Source organism: Thalassophryne amazonica, chromosome 14 (assembly GCF_902500255.1).
Source record: "Thalassophryne amazonica chromosome 14, fThaAma1.1, whole genome shotgun sequence".
Lineage (NCBI taxonomy): Eukaryota > Metazoa > Chordata > Actinopteri > Batrachoidiformes > Batrachoididae > Thalassophryne > Thalassophryne amazonica.
Window position 1 is genome coordinate 63,482,283 of NC_047116.1, and position 25,770 is coordinate 63,508,052.

Here is a 25,770-nt window from a genome sequence, read left to right on the forward strand (position 1 = left end):
CGGAGCTGCTGTGGGACATTGCTCTCCAGCTGGCAATCACGCATGATCCATGCGTGAGGACTTCTTTGATGGTGCGGACTTCACATATTCCATCTTGGAAATCATTCTACAAGTGGGTGAGTGGCCTGTACAGTTTTGTTTTGTTTTTGTTTTGTTTTTTCCTATATGTATTTTGTTCTCCTCAGTGGAGCTGGTAGGCTTTATTTTTATTTTACTTTGAGAGACTTTGTCAGCTTTTGGATCTCGATGTGTGCAAAGTTTGTTCTCTGTAATGTAGCAGTAATATGTTTTAACCCCATTATAGCTCCTGCCATGAATGTGAACATGAATGCGCACACGGAACTATTGACTGTGTTTGTCAGGCTGCTCGATGATACATATGTATTTTACACAGTTATATTGGTAACAACACTTAGGGCCCCTTCACACATACCACAAATGTGGTCGAATTGTGCATGAAGTGCACATGAAGAAGGAATCATATGCAATACGTGTAAAATCGTAGCTACCTCCAGCACCTCTTACACCTGTTGCAACAGCCATTTGCACACACCAGCAGCTGAAAGACAGAGTGTGTGCTGTGAGAGCCCATCGAACCCTCTCACGGCAGGTGTCGGCCAAATTCCAGCCGACACACAAGAACATCTAATACCACTCGCTTGGCACTTAGAAAATGTGTGGCCATTCGCAGCAGTCAGCAAAGAATCACTTTCGAGCTGGATGTGAACTTTGTCTAAGTGCCGCATGACTGTGGCTTTGCAAACAGACACAGTGACACATTGGTGTGTGCGCAGAGGGTGGGCCCACTGACAGGAGCAGCTGTGGAGATCTCTGGTTCTGGATGTCCCAGGTGGAGAACATGTACCATGTTTGGACAGACATGAACTAAACAACTGTCCACTGTGTGTCTGCATGTGTCTGCTTGCTGTCCTCATGTGGACATATACTGTATATTGCTGTTGCAATGGGCAGCAGCGAGCGAGCACACGGTGTGCACATTGATGGGCTGCCCCAGGTGAAATGGTCCATCAGATCATAACACGCAGTGGGCGATCTGAATGTCACGTCACCCATGTGAGCTCTGTTCCACATGACGTGGTGTCTGTCCTGCATGCACCATCCACAATTCACGTGTGTCAGGCATAACATGCATGCGGGATCAGCTAGACAAACCGCCAGCAGATGTGGACATGATAAGAGCGCCCTGCTTCTCATTCATGTCATTTCATGACTGTATGTCTGTGACCATGGGTCATCTACTGAGGAACAGACAGTTCATCCTTGTATTGCCCGCTTGCCTCCTTTAGCAGTAATGGTACTTGTAATAAGTGTAGCTTATTCGTAGCTTTGGAGGCCAGGCTGGGCGAATTGGAGACTCGGCTCCGCACCGTGGAAAATTCTACAGCTAGCCAGGCCCCTGTAGTCGGTGCGGACCAAGGTAGCTTAGCCGCCGTTAGTTTCCCTCTGGCAGATCCCGAGCAGACAGGAAAGCAGGCCGACTGGGTGACTGTGAGGAGGAAGCGTAGTTCTAAACAGAAGCCCCATGTACACCGCCAACCCGTTCACATTTCTAACCGTTTTTCCCCACTCGACGACACACCCGCCGAGGATCAAACTCTGGTTATTGGCGACTCTGTTTTGAGAAATGTGAAGTTAGCGACACCAGCAACCATAGTTAATTGTCTTCCGGGGACCAGAGCAGGCGACATTGAAGGAAATTTGAAACTGCTGGCTAAGGCTAAGCGTAAATTTGGTAAGATTGTAATTCATGTCGGCAGTAATGACACCCGGTTACGCCAATCGGAGGTCACTAAAATTAACATTGAATCGGTGTGTAACTTTGCAAAAACAATGTCGGACTCTGTAGTTTTCTCTGGGCCCCTCCCCAATCGGACCGGGAGTGACATGTTTAGCCGCATGTTCTCCTTGAATTGCTGGCTGTCTGAGTGGTGTCCAAAAAATGAGGTGGGCTTCATAGATAATTGACAAAGCTTCTGGGGAAAACCTGGTCTTGTTAGGAGAGACGGCATCCATCCCACTTTGGATGGAGCAGCTCTCATTTCTAGAAATCTGGCCAATTTTCTTAAATCCTCCAAACCGTGACTATCCAGGGTTGGGACCAGGAAGCAGAGTTGTAGTCTTACACACCTCTCTGCAGCTTCTCTCCCCCTTCCATCCCCTCATTACCCCATCCCCGTAGAGACGGTGCCTGCTCCCAGACCACCAATAACCAGCAAAAATCTATTTAAGCATAAAAATTCAAAAATAAAAAATAATATAGCACCTTCAACTGCACCATAGACTAAAACAGTTAAATGTGGTCTATTAAACATTAGGTCTCTCTCTCTTCTAAGTCCCTGTTAGTAAATGATATAATAATTGATCAACATATTGATTTATTCTGCCTTACAGAAACCTGGTTACAGCAGGATGAATATGTTAGTTTAAATGAGTCAACACCCCCGAGTCACACTAACTGCCAGAATGCTCTTAGCACAGGCCAAGGCGGAGGATTAGCAGCAATCTTCCATTCCAGCTTATTAATTAATCAAAAACCCAGACAGAGCTTTAATTCATTTGAAAGCTTGACTCTTAGTCTTGTCCATACAATTTTGAAGTCCCAAAAACCAGTTTTATTTGTTATTATCTATCGTCCACCTGGTCATTACTGTGAGTTTCTCTGTGAATTTTCAGACCTTTTGTCTGACTTAGTGCTTAGCTCAGATAAGATAATTATAGTGGGCGATTTTAACATCCACACAGATGCTGAGAATGACAGCCTCAACACTGCATTTAATCTATTATTAGACTCAATTGGCTTTGCTCAAAATGTAAATGAGTCCACCCACCACTTTAATCATATCTTAGATCTTGTTCTGACTTATGGTATGGAAATTGAAGACTTAACAGTATTCCCTGAAAACTCCCTTCTGTCTGATCATTTCTTAATAACATTTACACTTACTCTGATGGACTACCCAGCAGTGGGGAATAAGTTTCATTACACTAGAAGTCTTTCAGAAAGCGCTGTAACTAGGTTTAAGGATATGATTCCTTCTTTATTTTCTCTAATGCCATATACCAACACAGTGCAGGGTAGCTACCTAAACTCTGTAAGTGAGATAGAGTATCTCGTCAATAGTTTTACATCCTCATTGAAGACAACTTTGGATGCTGTAGCTCCTCTGAAAAAGAGAGCTTTAAATCAGAAGTGCCTGACTCCGTGGTATAACTCACAAACTTGCAGCTTAAAGCAGTTAACCCGTAAGTTGGAGAGGAAATGGCGTCTCACTAATTTAGAAGATCTTCACTTAGCCTGGAAAAAGAGTCTGTTGCTCTATAAAAAAGCCCTCCGTAAAGCTAGGACATCTTACTACTCATCACTAACTGAAGAAAATAAGAACAACCCCAGGTTTCTTTTCAGCACTGTAGCCAGGCTGACAAAGAGTCAGAGCTCTATTGAGCAGAGTATTCCTTTAACTTTAACTAGTAATGACTTCATGACTTTCTTTGCTAATAAAATTTTAACTATTAGAGAAAAAATTACTCATAACCATCCCAAAGACGTATCGTTATCTTTGGCTGCTTTCAGTGATGCCGGTATTTGGTTAGACTCTTTCTCTCAGATTGTTCTGTCTGAGTTATTTTCATTAGTTACTTCATCCAAACCATCAATGTCTATTAGACCCCATTCCTACCAGGCTGCTCAAGGAAGCCCTACCATTATTTAATGCTTCGATCTTAAATATGATCAATCTATCTTTATTAGTTGGCTATGTACCACAGGCTTTTAAGGTGGCAGTAATTAAACCATTACTTAAAAAGCCATCACTTGACCCAGCTATCTTAGCTAATTATAGGCCAATCTCCAACCTTCCTTTTCTCTCAAAAATTCTTGAAAGGGTAGTTGTAAAACAGCTAACTGATCATCTGCAGAGGAATGGTCTATTTGAAGAGTTTCAGTCAGGTTTTAGAATTCATCATAGTACAGAAACAGCATTAGTGAAGGTTACAAATGATCTTCTTATGGCCTCAGACAGTGGACTCATCTCTGTGCTTGTTCTGTTAGACCTCAGTGCTGCTTTTGATACTGTTGACCATAAAATTTTATTACAGAGATTAGAGCATGCCATAGGTATTAAAGGCACTGCGCTGCGGTGGTTTGAATCATATTTATCTAATAGATTACAATTTGTTCATGTAAATGGGGAATCTTCTTCACAGACTAAGGTTAATTATGGAGTTCCACAAGATTCTGTGCTAGGACCAATTTTATTCACTTTATACATGCTTCCCTTAGGCAGTATTATTAGCCGGCATTGCTTAAATTTTCATTGTTACGCAGATGATACCCAGCTTTATCTATCCATGAAGCCAGAGGACACACACCAATTAGCTAAACTGCAGGATTGTCTTACAGACATAAAGACATGGATGACCTCTAATTTCTTGCTTTTAAACTCAGATAAAACTGAAGTTATTGTATTTGGCCCCACAAATCTTAGAAACATGGTGTCTAACCAGATCCTTACTCTGGATGGCATTACCCTGACCTCTAGTAATACTGTGAGAAATCTTGGAGTCATTTTTGATCAGGATATGTCATTCAGTGCGCATATTAAACAAATATGTAGGACTGCTTTTTTTGCATTTATGCAATATCTCTAAAATTAGAAAGGTCTTGTCTCAGAGTGATGCTGAATGCTTTCCGTAATTATTGTATGGCCTTGCCTTACAATATAAAGCACCTTGGGGCAACTGTTTGTTGTGATTTGGCGCTATATAAATAAAATTGATTGAAATTGATTGATTGATGAGAGGGATTCAATAAAATGCGATATTTTTATATGGTGTGTTGTATTTTTTTTTAAATACTTTCATGTCCTTCTTGATATCAGGCATTTTCCTGCACCTTTTATTGGACAGCGATGGTAGCTCAGTGGTAACATTTCTGACTGGCAATCAGAGCTGTTGGAAATTACAGGTTTGAATACGTGGGTGGCATGTATTTATTTATTTTTTCGCAGCAGGTGCAGCATGTGTAACCACATTGCGCATCTGCTTGCACTGTGTTCCCACATGCATGAAACCATTGCAGCGGCATTGTTGTCAACTGCCTGTCAGCTCAATGTTTTTGTGGTTCACTCATACAAGCTGTTCTGCTGTGATTCGCCCTGATTTGTACATATTCGTAATATGTGTGAAGGTGCCCTTATAAGCATGCACAAAGCTGAGCATTCAGCAGAGACTGCTTTTAACAGCCTGCATTCATTGATGGACATGCACTCACAGTGTCTTCTCACAGTGGAGAGCAGCTGCTGTTTTTACCGTGACTGCATCAAAATGAACAGTTATCAGTTCAGTTACAAGTCATCATAACATGACATCACACTAAACTTTGCAATTAATCTGCAGCTCTGTTCTTAACGCGAGCAGCAACATTTCATTCAAGTATGCGCTGGAATGTTTTCCTCAAAGCTATGTAAATGCTGTCAGACACACTCGAAAAAACGAGTGTGTCCAACAGTATGAGTACCTTGTTTTCGGCAGTCTCCATAGCTGTTCGTTGTGAAAGCCGTATATTTTGAGACCAGTCAGGGAAGTGCACAAAACAATCTCAGTGTATCATCAAGTGGTCACTAACAAGTTGTGATGATTTCAGTGCAACATTTCCTTTAATTTGTTTTTTGAAGGCAGAGTCAGTACTAGAGCTCACTTAGACAGCACTAATCTCCACCAAGGCCTATCAGTTCTCTATTTACATGTTTTCATCCGAGTTAAAGTGCAGCTGGGGATGCTGTTCCACCAAATTATATGTACCATGTTAATCAAATGACCCATGGTTTTTGTCTCCACCAAATTGCAGGTAGAAACAGGTAGACAAGCAATTCTCTATTTTGGCCCATTTTGTGGCTGTGCTCCAAAATTTAACAATGTTTACCATGACCCTTGCTCCGCCCTTCAAGTATGTTTGACTAAAAATAATTTCAACAGTTTTCAAGTAATCCAGCTCAGGGCCAGAAAGAGATGAGCAATTGCTGGATCCTCCCCATTATCCAGATCCACCCCAAAATTTAATGGGCTCATATTTTTTGGCCCATGTCCTGTTTGTCCACCACATTTCAGAAAAATAGGAGCAGTGGACCCTTTCCATAAAGCTGAAATAAATTCAGAAATCTGCCCCACTTTCCAGGTACAGTACACCCAAATGTTGTTCTTGTTTGTGTCATGAAAAGTTGTGAGCAGTTCTTCACTAATTAGAAGGTGGAAAAAATGGAGACAAACAAACAAACAAAAAAACTCCATCCTAAATGTGTTTTTTTTTTTTCCTTCCCTTAATTGAAAAGCAGAATGGATTTTTTGTTAATTCAGCTAAAAACAAGCAAAAACAAGCACATCTGGAAACGTTACGTCCTCAATGGAGGTAACAAATGTTTAAATGGGCATCTCTCCAACTGGAGATATGATAATCTAGAGCAGTGGGTCTCAACTTTCTTTTCTTCAGAACCCCCTCTACTTGTGCCAATGAAAAGCTGAACTCCCCTACCCCCCACCAATTAGGCGATTCATTCCTTTATTGGTGGGAGGGGGGACATGACAGGTCTCCCCACTTTTCTTTTTGATGGATCCCAAGAAAATGATATTGTAATTAGTTTTGACTGTCAAATACTTGTGTTATTATGATTTTATTCAATATGATAAGTTTTAAATTTGATAACCTTCGACCCCCTAAGGTTGGGAACCAGGTGTCCAGAAGTTAAAGTGTTACGCTTGAGATCCGCAGCTCCTTGGTTCAAATCCCTGTCCAAAAAAAAAAAACAAATAATAAATAAATATATATATATATATATATATATATATATATATATATACAGTTGTGCTCAAATGTTTACATACCCTGGCAGAATCACATGCCACTCGTGAAAAATCGAAGCCACCTCAAACGTCTTGTACAGCTGTTGCCACAACCATTCGCGCACACCAGCGGCCAAAAAACAGCGAGTGCTCTGTGAATGCCCCGCAACCCCCAGTTGCGCTGCTGCCATGGGAGCGCAATGTTGTGCCACATGTTCCAAGTGCGCACTCTGTGTTTGTGTGGACGCACAAGTGTGCACAAAACCATTGCCATGGTATCGTGTATGCCTGTCTGACTGGGTGTGTTGGGTGTGCACACCGACCTCTCCCTCAACCACCGGAAACAAGGGGGGCTGATACCCCAAGCACACCTCAAACGGGGAGAGGCCGGTGGCTGATGACACTTGGCTGTTGTGGGTGTACTCGATCCAGGCCAGGTGGGTACTCCAGGCCGTCGGGTGCGCGGCTGTCACACAGCGAAGTGTCTGCTCCAGTTCCTGATTCGCCCGCTCTGCCTGCCCGTTGGTCTGGGGGTGGTACCCAGACGAGAGGCTGACCGTGGCCCCCAGTTCCCGGCAGAAGCTCCTCCAGACGTGTGAGGTGAACTGGGGGCCGCGATCGGAGACGATGTCTGATGGTATGCCATGCAGACGGACGACGTGGTGGACCAGGAGGTCCGCTGTCTCCTGGGCCGTTGGGAGCTTCGGGAGGGCCACGAAGTGGGCCGCCTTGGAGAAACGGTCCACTATCGTGAAGACGACGGTGTTTCCCTGGGACGGCGGGAGACCCGTGACGAAGTCCAGACCGATGTGGGACCAGGGGCGATGAGGCACGGGCAGTGGCTGTAGCTGCCCTGAGGTCTTTCTGTGGTCGGCCTTGCCCCTGGCGCAGGTGGTACAGGCCTGGACGTAGTCCCGGACGTCGGCCTCCAGGGATGCCCACCAGAAGCGTTGCCGGACGACTGTCACGGTCCTTCGCACCCCTGGGTGACAGGAGAGCTTAGAACCGTGACAGAAGTCCAGGACTGCAGCCCTAGCCTCTGGTGGGACGTATAGTCTGTTCTTTGGTCCGTTTCCGGGGTCCGGGACACGGGTCAGGGCCTCCCGGACGGTCTTCTCCACGTCCCAGGTGAGGGCGGCCACGATAGCGGACTCCGGGATGATGGGATCCGGGGGATCCGACGGTTCCGTTTTGACTTCGTCTTCGTGCACCCGGGACAATGCATCCGACCTCTGATTCTTGGTCCCGGGACGGTAGGTAATCCGGAAGTCAAAACGGCCAAAGAACAGTGACCAGCGGGCTTGCCTGGGGTTCAGCCGCTTGGCGGTCCTGATATACTCCAGGTTCCGATGGTCAGTGAAAACCGTGAATGGCACGGCTGTTCCCTCCAACAGATGTCTCCACTCTTCGAGGGCCTCTTTCACAGCAAGGAGTTCCCGATTGCCGACGTCATAGTTCCGTTCAGCGGGGGTCAACCTGCGAGAAAAATAGGCACACGGGTGAAGGACCTTATCGGTCTTGGAGAGAGCACCGCTCCTATCCCTGAGTCCGAGGCATCCACTTCAACCACTAACTGGCGGCTAGGATCGGGCTGCACCAGAACTGGTGCAGACGAGAAGCGCCGTTTCAACTCCTTGAACGCGGCTTCGCACCGATCCGACCAGGTGAAGGGGACTTTTGGTGAGGTCAGGGCTGTCAGGGGGCTAACTACCTGACTATAGCCCTTAATGAACCTCCTGTAGAAATTAGCAAAACCGAGGAACTGTTGCAGCTTCCTACGGCTTGTAGGTTGGGGCCAATCTCTCACCGCCGCAACCTTGGCCGGATCAGGGGCGACGGAGTTAGAGGAGATTATAAACCCCAGGAAGGACAAAGAAGTGCGGTGGAATTCACACTTCTCGCCCTTCACAAACAGGCGGTTCTCCAACAACCGCTGCAGAACCTGACGGACATGCCGGACATGAGTGTCAGGATCCGGGGAAAAGATGAGTATATCGTCCAGATACACGAAGACGAACCGGTGCAGGAAGTCCCGCAGGACATCGTTTACCAACGCTTGGAAGGTCGCGGGAGCATTAGTGAGACCGAACGGCATGACCAGGTACTCCTAATGGCCCAACGGGGTGTTAAATGCCGTCTTCCATTCGTCTCCCTTCCGGATCCGAACCAAATGATACGCATTCCTAAGATCAAGTTTGGTGAAGATATTGGCTCCATGCAAGGGGGTGAACACCGAATCCAACAGGGGCAACGGGTATCGATTGCGAACCGTGATTTCGTTCAACCCCCTATAATCAATGCATGGACGAAGCCCGCCATCCTTTTTACCCACAAAAAAAAAACCAGCACCCATCGGAGAGGTGGAATTCCGGATCAACCCGGCAGCTAATGAGTCCCGGATGTAGGTCTCCATTGATTCACGCTCCGGCCGTGAGAGGTTGTACAGCCTACTGGACGGAAACTCACTGCCTGGAACCAAATCAATGGCACAATCATACGGGCGGTGGGGAGGAAGCGTGAGAGCCAGATCCTTGTTGAACACGTCAGCGAGGTCATGGTACTCCGCCGGCACCGCCTTCAGATTGGGCGGGACTCGGACCTCCTCCTTAGCTTGGGAGCCGGGAGGAACCGAGGAACCTAGACACTCCCGATGGCAGGTTTCGCTCCACTGAACCACTACCCCGGACGGCCAATCGATCCGGGGATTGTGCTTTAGCATCCATGGAAACCCCAAAACCACACGGGAGGTGGCCTGAGTCACAAAGAACTCGATCACCTCCCGGTGGTTACCTGACACCACCAGAGTTACTGGAGGTGTCTTATGTGTGATTGGTGGGAGTAGGGAGCCATCTAGCGCCCGAACCTGCACAGGCGAGGTAAGAGCCACCAGAGGGAGCCCTATCTCCCTGGCCCATCTACTGTCAAGCAGATTCCCCTCAGAGCCCGTGTCCACCAGTGCTGGGGCCTTCAGGGTTGAATCCTCAAACAGGATCGTGACTGGGAGTCGTGTAGCAATGTGGGTGTGTCCCACGTGAATATTTTGGCCCACCCCTGGCCCAGTCTCTAGGGGCGGGCGTTGGAGTTTAACCACTCGGGGCAGTCGTTTGCGAGATGCTCACTCGAGCCACAAACATAACAAGCTCCGTGGGCCCGCCTCCTTTGTGCTCCAGGTGCCCTAAATGTTGCCCTGCTCGTGTCCATAGCTTCGTCAGCAGGGGGAGCCATAGGCGCACGGAGCGCAGGAACAGAGGAGCGTGGGGAGGGCGGAGCTCGATCGGACCCGGAAGGGAGAGGGACGACGCGTGCCTGGCCACGCCCTTCGCCTCGTTCCCGACGGCGTTCTTCTAACCGGTTGTCGAGTCGTATGACTAGATCGATGAGCCCATCTAAATCCCGCGGTTCGTCCTTAGCCACCAGGTGCTCTTTTAGGACCAGTGACAGTCCGTTTACAAAGGCAGCGCGGAGGGCAGTGCTATTCCAGCCGGATCTCGCTGCCGCGATGCGGAAGGCGACTGCATAGGCAGCTGCGCTCCGACGCCCCTGTCTTATTGACAGTAGTGCGGTTGAAGCGGACTCTCCTCTGTTGGGATGATCGAACACCGTTCTGAGCTCCCGTACAAACCCATCGTATGTATGAAGGAGCCGTGAGTTCTGCTCCCAGAGCGCTGTAGCCCAAGCGCGTGCCTCCCCGCGAAGCAGATTTATCACATAAGCTACTTTGCTAGCATCAGTCGCGTACATCACGGGACGCTGTGCGAAGACGAGCGAACACTGCATCAGAAAGTCCGCGCACGTCTCCACACAGCCTCCGTACGGCTCTGGAGGGCTTATGTATGCTTCTGGGGACGGAGGAAGGGACCGTTGAACGACCAGTGGAACGTCACTTTCGCGCGCAGGGTCCTCGGGAGGGAGAGCTGCAGCGGCGCCCGAAGGGCGCGCCTCCACTTGTGCGGCGAGAGCCTCCACCCTGCGGTTTAGGAGAACGTGCTGCTCGGTCATTAAATCGATCCGAGAGGTGAAAGCGGTGAGGATCCGCTGCAACTCACCGATTACCCCTCCCGAAGCCTCCGCCGCGCCTTTGTCTTCCATTGGCCGTTCAACAGCCGGTTGACACCCCTCGGGGTCCATGACGCGGGCCGAGATATCCTGTTGTGAAAGTGTAGGAACACGGACCCACAACAGGGGGCGCAATGAACGGACAATGGAGAAGGTAAATAACAAGGTTTACTATTGTGAAACGAGCACAATAAATACAACAATCACAATTTGGGGTCGAATCCGCTGGTGTCGTGTGGGCAGGCTCGAAGGTAGGAGACGTCCGTCTCAGTCGAACCGGAACCACCCAGATCTCCTCTGCCACCGACACCCTGGAAATACTGGAACCGCCAAGTCCCGAATTCCCAGGTGGCCACTGCCTCCGCTCGTCGGATCCGGTACTGCTGGCGGGAGAGAGCAACAACACACAGGTGTGGATGCGACCGCACCCAGTAACGGAGAGGGGAGAAGCCGCCTCCACCTCTTGTCAAAGTACAGCAGGAAGGTGAGTACTTATCCAAGCAATGAAGCTATCAGTAGTCAACAGTCCTGAAAAGGTTTAACAAGTTTAGCTGGTTGTTCAGAATATAAATGCAGAGAATATTACCTCAGTCTTAGGCGATATCTCGGCACTGAGGTGGAGACGCCGTCCTCCTGATATACCTCTGTGCTGAGTGGAACAGCTGTGTCTGGTGATGGGTGACAGCTGTCACCCAGGCTACTCCCATAAGGCGGCAGCGCCCTCTGGTGCCTGGAGCCCGCACTCCAGGCAGGGCGCCCTCTGGTGGTGGTGGGCCAGCAGTACCTCCTCTTCAGCGGCCCACACAACAGGGTGTCCCTCCCGAGAGCAGGTGGAATGTTTTGCAGATCCTCATTTCGCTTTTTGTTTGCAGATTTATGGTTGGTTTCTACTTCTTTTGCCCAGCTTTGTGTTATGTGTGAAGGGACCCTTAAGACTTATTGAGTATTTCATTAACATATCCAAATGACCATCTGCTTTGAACTGAACAGCATAGACATGTTTTTTTGGGGGGGGGTTGCATGTGCATCTTTGCATAAAACATTTTATTTATTTTTTTATTTTTTTCTGAATGATTATGGAGTCAGTATTCACACACAATTATTTTATCCACTTTTAGCAAATTAGGTGAGCAAAGCCAGAAAGGAAAGTGATAAAATTCATTCTAAAAAATGTGAAGGATCTTACCTTCGTGCCTGAGAGTGCTGACAAGTGGAAAGGTGGCCTGAAATACTGCAACGTAGTGATTTCAGGTGGTGTCAGGTCAAATTCAGTCCTTTTCAAATGTGAAGAGGCATCTGTGTTTGATGACTTGTGTCTCCTTCATACTGATGCAGTTTCAACTCTAATCTTGCATCAAAGCAGCCGAAGGATCCACAGTTCACTCTGCAACCACATCACAATTTTACAACTCCATCGTAAATCAAATTTTACATACAAGAGCAAAACATTCCAATTTAATCTTGAGGGGGGAAATATTAGATTCTTTGTGATGGTTGCAGCATGCATCTACTTCTGCTTTGTGTCCCTGTAATAGAAGAAAATGCTAGTACATATATAACATTGTTTAAAGAAATAAATGCAAAATATGTCATTGGAACAAGGACACCATTTAAATTGCATTTATAGACTGTTTTCTTTTCCAAAGTATTGTTTTAAAAAAAATGTTCACAAGTGCCTTTTGTTTTGTTTTTTTTTTTTTTTTTTTTTTTTTTTTGGAAGACTGTGTGTCTTTTTGTGTGCAGCAGTGTGCGTTATCATTGACAGATGAATATGCATATGAAAGTGCATAAGTCTTCCTGTGGTTGATTTGGATTTGTTGGCTGCACAAACAAGTGCTCCCCTGAAGCAAAGCTTGTTCTGGTGTCAGAAATAATGTTACTGGTTGAGCGCACCCTCAGAGGGTGAACCCAAAGAAGTTCAGCACCCAAGAACTCTTGCCAACTTTTTTAAACATTTATTCATCATTTTGTGCAAGAAAAATCATTTTGACCAGTCAAATTAACTACCTTGCATCTGTGATAATTTTAGAAAGTGAGAAATGTGTTTTGTTACTCAACTCTTGCCAACTTTTGGAATTGCCATTCGATTTATAGATAGTTCCAAGAAACACCACCAAATGCATTTCTCATAAGAATTTTATAACAAATGTGTTTATATTTTCAGAAAATGTTAGTGTTGATATTTATGTAGGTATTTAATGGATCAATGATGGAAATGCGCACAGTGAGGACCAACATCGAGAGTAAGGCAAGAAATGCAGCAACACCAAGGTCATTCGGAGCTTACGTACTTTGTTTCATTTTCCTTTTACAACACACAGTGTTTATGTGTGCCGTCACCACCAACAAGTAATGTAGCCTCTCCTTTGGTCATTAAACAAACCTTATCAAATCAAATCAAATCAATTTTATTTATATAGCACCAAATCACAACAAACAGTTGCCCCAAGGCGCTTTATATTGTAAGGCAAAAGCCATACAATCATTACAGAAAAACCCCAACAGTCAAAACGACCCCCTGTGAGCAAGCACTTGGTAACACTGGGAAGGAAAAACCTTATCTGGTTTATCTTTCTCCTGATAGCAAACAACAGTTGCCCCATACTCTTAAAAAGAACAAAGTCTGCTATGTGTCGACGCGGGTTGAGGAGCGGACCTGCGTCTGACGGAACCCAGCGCTAAAACAACCAGAAAGCGGCTCCAATAACAAAACAATTTATTTTTCCCCCTTTGGTGCATAACAAAGTGTACAAACAAAAACTGCGTCGGTCTGGCGGAGTGAAGGACGGCACGCTCTCCAGCTCCCAAAAGGATTGAAGCCCAGCGCTTCTGGACCCACGTTCACCGCCAAACACCCCCCAGGTGGACACGACAAACCGACTCTGCGAAGGATAGAAAAGGTGAGGTAAGTCAGCAGCTACAACTAATATCCTTCAAAAGGCACACACTATCAGCAACACATTCAGGTCCGAATTCAAGCTTTATGTAAATGAGCAGCTTCTCACAACAGGTGGAGGATCATCAGTCCACATGCCACGGCAGTGAGAAGCGAGCTGCACAACTCTCATCAAAGTTCAAATATACTGCGTAACAAAATATCAAGTTACTATTAACAATTATTCAGATAATCAATCACCGCTGATGTGTGCTGACAGCATGTGTCCCTCACCCTTCCTCCTTCACAGGCACGATGTGTCAAACCCAGGCACGGTCCTCAGCGTCTCACAAACGAACATCACAAGGTCGAGTTCCCGGCAATTCTGCTTGAATCACACATGACTTAAATGCAGAACGCCATCTCATTATCTGCTTCAGCTGAAAGTCTTTATGGTTGCACGTGAGCACCATCCACAGGTGCTGCACATCATGTTGATGAGGGTGAAGGACTCTTCTGCCAGCACCTTCTCCACAGACAATAAATCAGTTTGCATACCACCTGGAGAGCAAAGAAAAGAAAAGAACACCAAAATGTCCAGCCACACCCCCCCAACACACAACAGTACCCCCCCTTTAACGGGAAGCCTCCCGGCGACCGAAACAGACCAGGTCCGAGAACAGCACCTTCCTCCGGGGTCCTCGTCGGGAAGCAGACAGCGTAACGCTCCCAAGGTCCACCACAGACAGCAGGACAGGGCACCGCAGCTGGAAGGCCGGCTGGCATCAACAAAAACCCCAAAACAGTCCCTAGTACAACCCAACATACAAGAAAAACATAAACCCCACCCAAAACCTCCCCAGGGGACCGTCCCATCCAACCCCGGAAAGAAAAGAAAAACTCCCAAATGCAAAAACCCAACACAGCCCCACAAACACAATACAAACATAAATGCATGAAATAAAAATAACAAATAACCCCCCAGAACAACTTGCAGAGCCCAACACCCCCCCAGAAGGCCTTTACCACCGGTTCCAGGAGGAATAGCCAAAGCCGGAATCCCACAGAGGTCCCCAGGTACACATGGAGCAACGGCGCCCCCCAGAGGACCGTACCATCAAACCCCAGGAGGCACCCTCCCCACAACCCAGGAACCCCAGACCCGGCCACACTTGGCTAGTCGGCCCCACAAGCCAATTCCCCCCCAGAGGACCGTCCCATCAACCCTGGAGGTGGAACCTGGAAGGAACAAAAAAAAACAAAGTCCAACCCCCGGAGGACTACATTAAACAACCCCGGGGGCAAATAAAACAACCGATAACCCTGTTACCTTCCCCAGCACCCCAAAAGACCCCAGATCCCTCCCAGAGCCTTTCGCGGCTCATTTTGGCGAACGGCACAAAACATCAAGCCGGGGAAGGGAACAGAAAAAACTAACCCGGCCCCAACCCCAAGGTGCAGCGGAAAACCGGAAATATGTCCGGTGCCCCAACTCGACCATACCCCAGCCTATCGGGAGGGGGGGAACTACCGAAATGGCGAACGGCAACAGATCGGCCCACCCCTCCGACTGAGGTATGTTTCCCGCTGCACCACAACCCCGGCAACACCAATGACGAACGGTACAAAGGCCCACCGAGGCAGGAGTGGAACCGGGCCCTAACCAAACCAGAAAAAACGCCCCTAACAACCCCCCCTAGGTGCAGAGGTCTTCTGAGAACGCTCAGCATGACCAACCTGCACCACCCCACAACCCACAATACGAACGGTCTTGGGGCGAGTGAGGTTGGGGTTAGGGAAGTAGGGAAATAAAAAACAACAAAACAAAATGACCCCAGACCCAAACAGAAAATACCTAAATACAAATAATATAAACCAACGATTAACTGAGTCCAGGACGGGCTTCGAACTGCCTGTCGTTCACTCCACCAGATACGCCCCTGAATCCCCAAACAATTTATAACCCCTTTCAGAAAAAAAAAAACACTAGCCCAAAGAATTTTTTTTTTTTTTTTTGTGTATTATTTTCGCCTGTCCCAGAACACCTGGAGAGACGTCACCACTATTTTTCTTGATGCTTCTATGACAGGGCAATATAGCGGCTTCAGCTCATCCGAGCTGCATGGGCTCATCTGCAAGAGGACCCAGAGGTCCCGTCGGAGGAGTCTCAGTGGGGTGAAGAAGAGGCAGCCCAGATCTGTGTCGGGGAAAGCCCCGAGACAAAAAACCCGTTCTGAAGGCCGCCCTCTCTCGCGTCCACGCTCCTTCATCCGATCATCTAGAAGAATCACCAATGATATTAGCTCATCTAAATCATTTGGCTCGTCACGGACTACTAGCTCGTCTTTTAATGGATCATTTAAACCAACCACAAACACTCCGCTTAATGCTGCGGCATTCCAACTGGACTGAGCAGGAAAAATTCGGAAATCCACAGAATAATCCGCCGCACTCCGCCTCCCCTGCCTGAGATTCAGCAACTGCTGGGCAATGGTATGAGCAAAAACCAGAGAACATTGCATCAAAAACGGAGCACAAGCTTCAACGTTTCCCGCATAAGACTCCGGACGACAAATAATCAATTCGGAAGCCGAATCTCTTGGTGACGGAGTTATCTGCACCGGTATCGATGGTGCCGCAGCTGGAGCAGCAGGAAGCGGAACGGCTTGCGCTGCAAGCTCCGTAACGCGGACATCTGTTTGTTTAATTTGGTTTGTGAGATGCTGTAATTGCTCCCATATTTTCTCCAAGTGTTCTTGAACTCTTTCGGCGAATGGAACCGCCTCTGCCGCTGGGTCCATTATGGAATGGCCGGGAAATACTGTTATGTGTCGACGCGGGTTGAAGAGCGGACCTGCGTCTGATGGAACCCAGCGCTAAAACAACCAGAAAGCGGCTCCAATAACAAAACAATTTATTTTTCCCCCTTTGGTGCATAACAAAGTGTACAAACAAAAACTGCGTCGGTCTGGCGGAGTGAAGGACGGCACGTTCTCCAGCGCCCAAAAGGATCGAAGCCCGGCGCTTCTGGACCCACGTTCACCGCCAAACACCCCCCAGGTGGACACGACAAACCGACTCTGCGAAGGATAGAAAAGGTGAGGTAAGTCAGCAGCTACAACTAATATCCTTCAAAAGGCACACACTATCAGCAACACATTCAGGTCCGAATTCAAGCTTTATGTAAATGAGCAGCTTCTCACAACAGGTGGAGGATCATCAGTCCACATGCCACGGCAGTGAGAAGCAAGCTGCACAACTCTCATCAAAGTTCAAATATACTGCGTAACAAAATACCAAGTTACTGTTAACAATTATTCAGATAATCAATCACCTCTGATGTGTGCTGACAGCATGTGTCCCTCACCCTTCCTCCTTCACAGGCACGATGTGTCAAACGCAGGCGCGGTCCTCAGCGTCTCACAAACGAACATCACAAGGTCAAGTTCCCGGCAGTTCTGCTTGAATCACACATGACTTAAATGCAGAACGCCATCTCATTATCTGCTTCAGCTGAAAGTCTTTAAGGTTGCACGTGAGCACCATCCACAGGTGCTGCACATCATGTTGATGAGGGTGAAGGACTCTTCTGCCAGCACCTTCTCCACAGACAATAAATCAGTTTGCATACCACCTGGAGAGCAAAGAAAATAAAAGAACACCAAAATGTCCAGCCACACCCCCCCAACACACAACAAAAGTCATTATTTTTGAGAAAATGTCCAAATTTAATGAAAACAAAAAACACACAATGTTACTTTGAAAACTTATTTGCAATTGCACACAGTCAGTTAGTGGTCATAGCAGAGTGGTTCTCCTGTAGTACGATGTGACAAGAACTCAAAGTCATGGGTGGTAAAATTTATGGGTTTGGATTAAAAACAGAACATGAAAGAGATGTGAAATGAAGTGATCAAGACAAAGTATGAGGGAGACACAAATTTACTTTTTTTTTTCTTTGGTTTGGCTTTTTTGTGTGATCAGGATAACTTTTTTGTTCAAAACGACTGCTATAGTTCACTGTTTGATTATTTTTAGATTGAACTATAAATTATAGATAATGCACAAATGCACAAATGAGCTATGGGATCTTTTTTATGAGAGGACAGGCAATTCAAAACCTTTTCCAGGAAGGTAAAAAAAACAAAAAAAAAAAAAACCATCACACAGTACATTTTCAAAAAAATCTTGAATGCTTAAAGTTTTGCCCATTATTGTAACTGATGCAGTGTCCATTGGAAGATTGTATTCCTATAGAAAATTGGGTGTTAAGCAGATTTCTCATGGATGGTCATATGAGGCTATGTTTGAAGGTGAGATATACAAAGATGTGTACTTATATTGTATTACAACCCCAATTCCAATGAAGTTGGGATGTTGTGTAAAATGGAAATAAAAACAGAATACAATGATTTGCAAATCTTCTTCATTCTATATTTGATTGACAAGATCCACAAAGACAAGATATTTGTTCAAACTGATAAACTTTATAGGTTTTGTGCAAATATTTGCTCATTTTGAAATGGAAACCTGCAACACATTTCAAAAAAGCTGGGACAGTGGTATGTTTACCACTGTGTTACATCACCTTTCCTTCTAACAACACTCAGTAAGCGTTTGGGAACTGAGGACACTAATTTTTGAAGCTTTGTAGGGGGAATTCTTTCCCATTCTTGCCTGATGTACGACTTCAGTTGTTCAACATTCCGGGGTCTCCGTTGTCGTATTTTGCGCTTCATAATGCACCACACATTTTCAATGGGCGACAGGTCTGGACTGCAGGCAGGCCAGTCTAGTACCCGCACTCTTGTAACACTCTTGTAATGTGGCTTTGCATTGTCTTGCTGAAATAAGCAGGGACGTCCCTCAAAAAGACGTTGCTTGGATGGCAGCATGTGTTACTCCAAAACCTGGATGTACCTTTCAGCATTGGTAGTGCCATCACAGATGTGTAAGTTGCCCATGCCATGGGCACTAACACACTTCCATACCATCACAGATGCTGGCTTTTGAACTTTGCACTGGTAGCAATGTGGATGGTCTTTTTCGTCTTTTGTCCGGAGGACACGATGTCCATGATTTCCAAAAACAGTTTGAAATGTGGACTCATCAGACCACAGCACACATTTCTGGTGGTTGGCTCTCACTGCGGTATTGTATCACTTCCTGTTCCGGAGCACAGCGGTGTTTTTCTGTATCTGTTAGCTGTTTAATCTGCGCAGTTAGATTGATCTAGTTATCTAGATTACGATTTGTTTCCCAGTGTAATCTTTACATGCCTTAACTAAAGCACTCCTTCTGCTGAATCACCTCTAAATTATTTACACATTATTCACTTTGCGTGTTTTAGGAATCCGCTAGCTTAGCGTAGCTACTAGCTCTTAGCCGATTTAGCATGGCGGCTTCTCCTGTCTCTCCCGCACTTTTCTGCTCTGGGTGTGAAATGTTTAGTTATTCCTCAGCCTCGTTTAGCAGTAACGGTACTTGTAATAAGTGTAGCTTATTCGTAGCTTTGGAGGCCAGGCTGGGTGAATTGGAGACTCGGCTCCGCACCGTGGAAAATTCTACAGCTAGCCAGGCCCCTGTAGTCGGTGCGGACGAAGGTAGCTTAGCCGCCGTTAGTTACCCCCTGGCAGATCCCGAACAGCCGGGAAAGCAGGCTGACTGGGTGACTGTGAGGAGGAAGCGTAGTCCTAAACAGAAGCCCCGTGTACACCGCCAACCCGTTCACATCTCTAACCGTTTTTCACCACTCGACGACACACCCGCCGAGGATCAAACTCTGGTTATTGGCGACTCTGTTTTGCGAAATGTGAAGTTAGCGACACCAGCAACCATAGTCAATTGTCTTCCGGGGGCCAGAGCAGGCGACATTGAAGGAAATTTGAAACTGCTGGCTAAGGCTAAGCGTAAATTTGGTAAGATTGTAATTCCCGTCGGCAGTAATGACACCCGGTTACGCCAATCGGAGGTCACTAAAATTAACATTAAATCGGTGTGTAACTTTGCAAAAACAATGTCGGACTCTGTAGTTTTCTCTGGGCCCCTCCCCAATCAGACCGGGAGTGACATGTTTAGCCGCATGTTCTCCTTGAATTGCTGGCTGTCTGAGTGGTGTCCAAAAAATGAGGTGGGCTTCATAGATAATTGGCAAAGCTTCTGGGGAAACCTGGTCTTGTTAGGAGAGATGGCATCCATCCCACTTTGGATGGAGCAGCTCTCATTTCTAGAAATTGGCCAATTTTCCTTAAATCCTCCTCCAAACCGTGACTATCCAGGGTTGGGACCAGGAAGCAGAGTTGTAGTCTTACACACCTCTCTGCAGCTTCTCTCCCCCCTGCCATCCCCTCATTACCCCATCCCCGTAGAGACGGTGCCTGCTCCCAGACTACCAATAACCAGCAAAAATCTATTTAAGCATAAAAATTCAAAAAGAAAAAATAATATAGCACCTTCAACTGCACCACAGACTAAAACAGTTAAATGTGGTCTATTAAACATTAGGTCTCTCTCTTCTAAGTCCCTGTTGGTAAATGATATAATAATTGATCAACATATTGATTTATTCTGCCTTACAGAAACCTGGTTACAGCAGGATGAATATGTTAGTTTAAATGAGTCAACACCCCCGAGTCACACTAACTGTCAGAATGCTCGTAGCACGGGCCGGGGCGGAGGATTAGCAGCAATCTTCCATTCCAGCTTATTAATTAATCAAAAACCCAGACAGAGCTTTAATTCATTTGAAAGCTTGACTCTTAGTCTTGTCCATCCAAATTGGAAGTCCCAAAAACCAGTTTTATTTGTTATTATCTATCGTCCACCTGGTCGTTACTGTGAGTTTCTCTGTGAATTTTCAGACCTTTTGTCTGACTTAGTGCTTAGCTCAGGTAAGATAATTATAGTGGGCGATTTTAACATCCACACAGATGCTGAGAATGACAGCCTCAACACTGCATTTAATCTATTATTAGACTCTATTGGCTTTGCTCAAAAAGTAAATGAGTCCACCCACCACTTTAATCATATCTTAGATCTTGTTCTGACTTATGGTATGGAAATAGAAGACTTAACAGTATTCCCTGAAAACTCCCTTCTGTCTGATCATTTCTTAATAACATTTACATTTACTCTGATGGACTACCCAGCAGTGGGGAATAAGTTTCATTACACTAGAATGAGTGTAATGAAAGCGCTTTCAGAAAGCGCTGTAACTAGGTTTAAGGATATGATTCCTTCTTTATGTTCTCTAATGCCATATACCAACACAGTGCAGAGTAGCTACCTAAACTCTGTAAGTGAGATAGAGTATCTTGTCAATAGTTTTACATCCTCATTGAAGACAACTTTGGATGCTGTAGCTCCTCTAAAAAAGAGAGCTTTAAATCAGAAGTGCCTGACTCCGTGGTATAACTCACAAACTCGTAGCTTAAAGCAGATAACCCGTAAGTTGGAGAGGAAATGGCGTCTCACTAATTTAGAAGATATTCACTTAGCCTGGAAAAAGAGTCTGTTGCTCTATAAAAAAGCCCTCCGTAAAGCTAGGACATCTTTCTACTCATCACTAATTGAAGAAAATAAGAACAACCCCAGGTTTCTTTTCAGCACTGTAGCCAGGCTGACAAAGAGTCAGAGCTCTATTGAGCTGAGTATTCCATTAACTTTAACTAGTAATGACTTCATGACTTTCTTTGCTAACAAAATTTTAACTATTAGAGAAAAAATTACTCATAACCATCCCAAAGACGTATCGTTATCTTTGGCTGCTTTTGGTGATGCCGGTATGTGGTTAGACTCTTTCACTCCGATTGTTCTGTCTGAGTTATTTTCATTAGTTACTTCATCCAAACCATCAACATGTTTATTAGACCCCATTCCTACCAGGCTGCTCAAGGAAGCCCTACCATTATTTAATGCTTCGATCTTAAATATGATCAATCTATCTTTGTTAGTCGGCTATGTACCACAGGCTTTTAAGGTGGCAGTAATTAAACCATTACTTAAAAAGCCATCACTTGACCCAGCTATCTTAGCTAATTATAGGCCAATCTCCAACCTTCCTTTTCTCTCAAAAATTCTTGAAAGGGTAGTTGTAAAACAGCTAACTGATCATCTGCAGAGGAATGGTCTATTTGAAGAGTTTCAGTCAGGTTTTAGAATTCATCATAGTACAGAAACAGCATTAGTGAAGGTTACAAATGATCTTCTTATGGCCTCGGACAGTGGACTCATCTCTGTGCTTGTTCTGTTAGACCTCAGTGCTGCTTTTGATACTGTTGACCATAAAATTTTATTACAGAGATTAGAGCATGCCATAGGTATTAAAGGCACTGCGCTGCAGTGGTTTGAATCATATTTGTCTAATAGATTACAATTTGTTCATGTAAATTGGGAATCTTCTTCACAGACTAAAGTTACTTATGGAGTTCCACAAGGTTCTGTGCTAGGACCAATTTTATTCACTTTATACATGCTTCCCTTAGGCAGTATTATTAGACGGTATTGCTTAAATTTTCATTGTTACGCAGATGATACCCAGCTTTATCTATCCATGAAGCCAGAGGACACACACCAATTAGCTAAACTGCAGGATTGTCTTACAGACATAAGACATGGATGACCTCTAATTTCCTGCTTTTAAACTCAGATAAAACTGAAGTTATTGTACTTGGCCCCACAAATCTTAGAAACATGGTGTCTAACCAGATCCTTACTCTGGATGGCATTACCCTGACCTCTAGTAATACTGTGAGAAATCTTGGAGTCATTTTTGATCAGGATATGTCATTCAAAGCGCATATTAAACAAATATGTAGGACTGCTTTTTTGCATTTACGCAATATCTGTAAAATCAGAAAGGTCTTGTCTCAGAGTGATGCTGAAAAACTAATTCATGCATTTATTTCCTCTAGGCTGGACTATTGTAATTCATTATTATAAGGTTGTCCTAAAAGTTCCCTAAAAAGCCTTCAGTTAATTCAAAATGCTGCAGCTAGAGTACTGACGGGGACTAGAAGGAGAGAGCATATCTCACCCATATTGGCCTCTCTTCATTGGGCTTCCTGTTAATTCTAGAATAGAATTTAAATTCTTCTTCTTACTTATAAGGTTTTGAATAATCAGGTCCCATCTTATCTTAGGGACCTCGTAGTACCATATCACCCCAATAGAGCGCTTCGCTCTCAGACTGCAGCTTACTTGTAGTTCCTAGGGTTTGTAAGAGTAGAATGGGAGGCAGAGCCTTCAGCTTTCAGGCTCCTCTCCTGTGGAACCAGCTCCCAATTCAGATCAGGGAGACAGACACCCTCTCTACTTTTAAGATTAGGCTTAAAACTTTCCTTTTTGCTAAAGCTTATAGTTAGGGCTGGATCAGGTGACCCTGAACCATCCCTTAGTTATGCTGCTATAGATGTAGACTGCTGGGGGGTTCCCATGATGCACTGTTTCTTTCTCTTTTTGCTCTGTATGCACCACTCTGCATTTAATCATTAGTGATCGATCTCTGCTCCCCTCTACAGCATGTCTTTTTCCTGGTTCTCTCCCTCAGCCCCAACCAGTCCCAGCAGAAGACTGCCCCTCCCTGAGCCTGGTTCTGCTGGAGGTTTCTTCCTGTTAAAAGGGAGTTTTTCCTTCCCACTGTAGCCAAGTGCTTGCTCACAGGGGGTCGTTTTGACCGTTGGGGTTTTACATAATTATTGTATGGCCTTGCCTTACAATATAAAGCGCCTTGGGGCACCTGTTTGTTGTGATTTGGCGCTATATAAAAAAATTGATTGATTGATTGATTGATTGATTTCAAATTAGCTCGAGCCCATATAATGCGGCGGCGTTTCTGGATGTTGTGATTGTACGGCTTTCGCTTTGCATGGTAGAGTTTTAACTTGCACTTGTAGATGTAGCGACGAACTGTGTTAATTGACAATGGTTTTCTGAAATGTTCCTGAGCCCATGCAGTAAGATCCTTTACACAATGATGTTGGTTTTTAAAGCAGTGCCATCTGAGGGATCAAAGGTCACGGGCATTCAATGTTGGTTTTCGGCCTTGCCGCTTACATGTAGAAAGTTCTCCAGATTATCTGAATCTTCTGATTATATTATGGACTGTAGATGAAGGAATCCCTAAATTCCTTGCAATTGAACGTTGAGAAACATTGTTCTTAAACTCCTGGACTATTTTTTCATGCAGTTGTTCACAAAGTGGTGATCCTCACCCCATCTTTGCTTGTGAATGGCTAAGCCTTTTGGGGATGCTCCTTTTATACCCAATCATGACACTCACCTGTTTCCAAAAAGGTGTTCTTTGAGCATTCATTAACTTTCCCAGTCTTTTGTTGCGCTGTCCCAACTTTTTTGAAATGTGTTGCAGGAATCCATTTCAAAATGAGCAAATATTTGCACAAAAACAATCAAGTTTATCGGTTTGAACATTAAATATCTTGTCTTTGTGGTGTGTTCAATTGAATATAGGTTGAAGAGGATTTGCAAATCATTGTACTCTGTTTTTAATTTACATTTTACACAACAGCCCAACATCATTGGAATTGGGGTTGTATTATTTTTTATTTGAATATAGTATTTCATATTGTTTTTTAAACATCTGATTATTATCAATTATATGAAAATAACAGGATTCCTATTAAACATGTTATTGGTATCGAGTCAGGTAAAATTAAACAGAACATTTAGAATATTTACAACAGCGGTATCCCACCACCCCACCTCCTGAACAAAGTTTATTTAAACTTGAACTCACAGCAAATATAAGATTTTATTCAGGTTATATACTTACTGAAACATTGTACAAATAGTGGTAAGTTTGTTGGTGTTAGCAAAAAATAAATTTTTGCTAACTTCTCCTGCATGTAAATCTAACAATGTTAAGACCTTTGGAGTCCCTGTATAAAAAGGCTCTTAAAATCCTTGATAAAAAAAAAGTATTCAGTATCACCATTGTCATATTTTGAGCAAATATGCTATGCTCAGCTTTGAAAATTTTATCTTTTTCCATGAGTTTCAAATGGTATACAAAATAGTTCATAATCAAGCTCCGCCACACCTGAAGAACTTCATTCACCTGTCCTCTGATACAACAACAAGGGTAACAAGAGCAACCACTCGGAGGCAGTGCACTATTCCCAAATGTAACACTGCATTTGCCCAATCGACATTTTCTTACAGAGCCACAAAGAAGTGGAATATATTATCAGAAGAAATAAAAACACAACCAGACTTTAAGACATTTTCTGTAAAGGTAAAATCATGGCTTCTTCAAAACCAAAGATGTAGGCACTAAATATATAGCACTGCTAAAGGTAACACTGAACATGTGTAATAAGTATTCTGATTCTATATTGAAACTGAGAGATGAACTGTATGAAGGGTGAATATCTTTTACAAGTGTTTTGATATTGTACAGTAATTGAGAGGTTTAGATGAATTTATGAATGTCTTGACAATTTTGATGTTTTGATGCTGCATGTTATGAGTGACAGGGATGAATTATGAATGGTTGTTTTAAACGTTTTGATATGGCACAGTATTTTAGAAATGAATGACGTAAGAATTAATTTAATATTATATATTTTTTGAATTTAGTATTATATATTTTGTAGGTTTTTTTTGTGATGTATTTAATAGCCCTATGTGTATCCCCCGACCCTCAAGGACTACAGATGGAAATTAGCTGTTGCAGCTACAATCTGGTACAAACATCTCTGCTTGATGAGCATAATTATATTGTATGCTGTCCTTGTACAAATAAATGGAAATTAAATGAAATGTGGTCAAGTTAAACTCAGTTGCAATGAACACTAACAGCATACCTTTCACAATAAAAGCATTTGCTGGGATGCTGGCATTAAAGATTTTATTGTGAAGCAGTTTGAGCAACATGAACTAGCTGATGTTGTTTAAATTTGCTACCAGCAACATCAGCAAGCCACGCCATCTTGGAAGTACGAATGTTACAGTATTATTTAAAATAA

General features: G+C 44.7%; 1 protein-coding gene across 1 annotated transcript in view; it reads left to right on the forward strand.

Moving 5' to 3' along the window:
* lrp1bb (low density lipoprotein receptor-related protein 1Bb) overlaps positions 1 to 25,770 on the forward strand; it is a 1,555,752-nt gene that overhangs the window by 777,447 nt on the left and 752,535 nt on the right. The gene's annotated exons all lie outside the window — the stretch shown is intronic.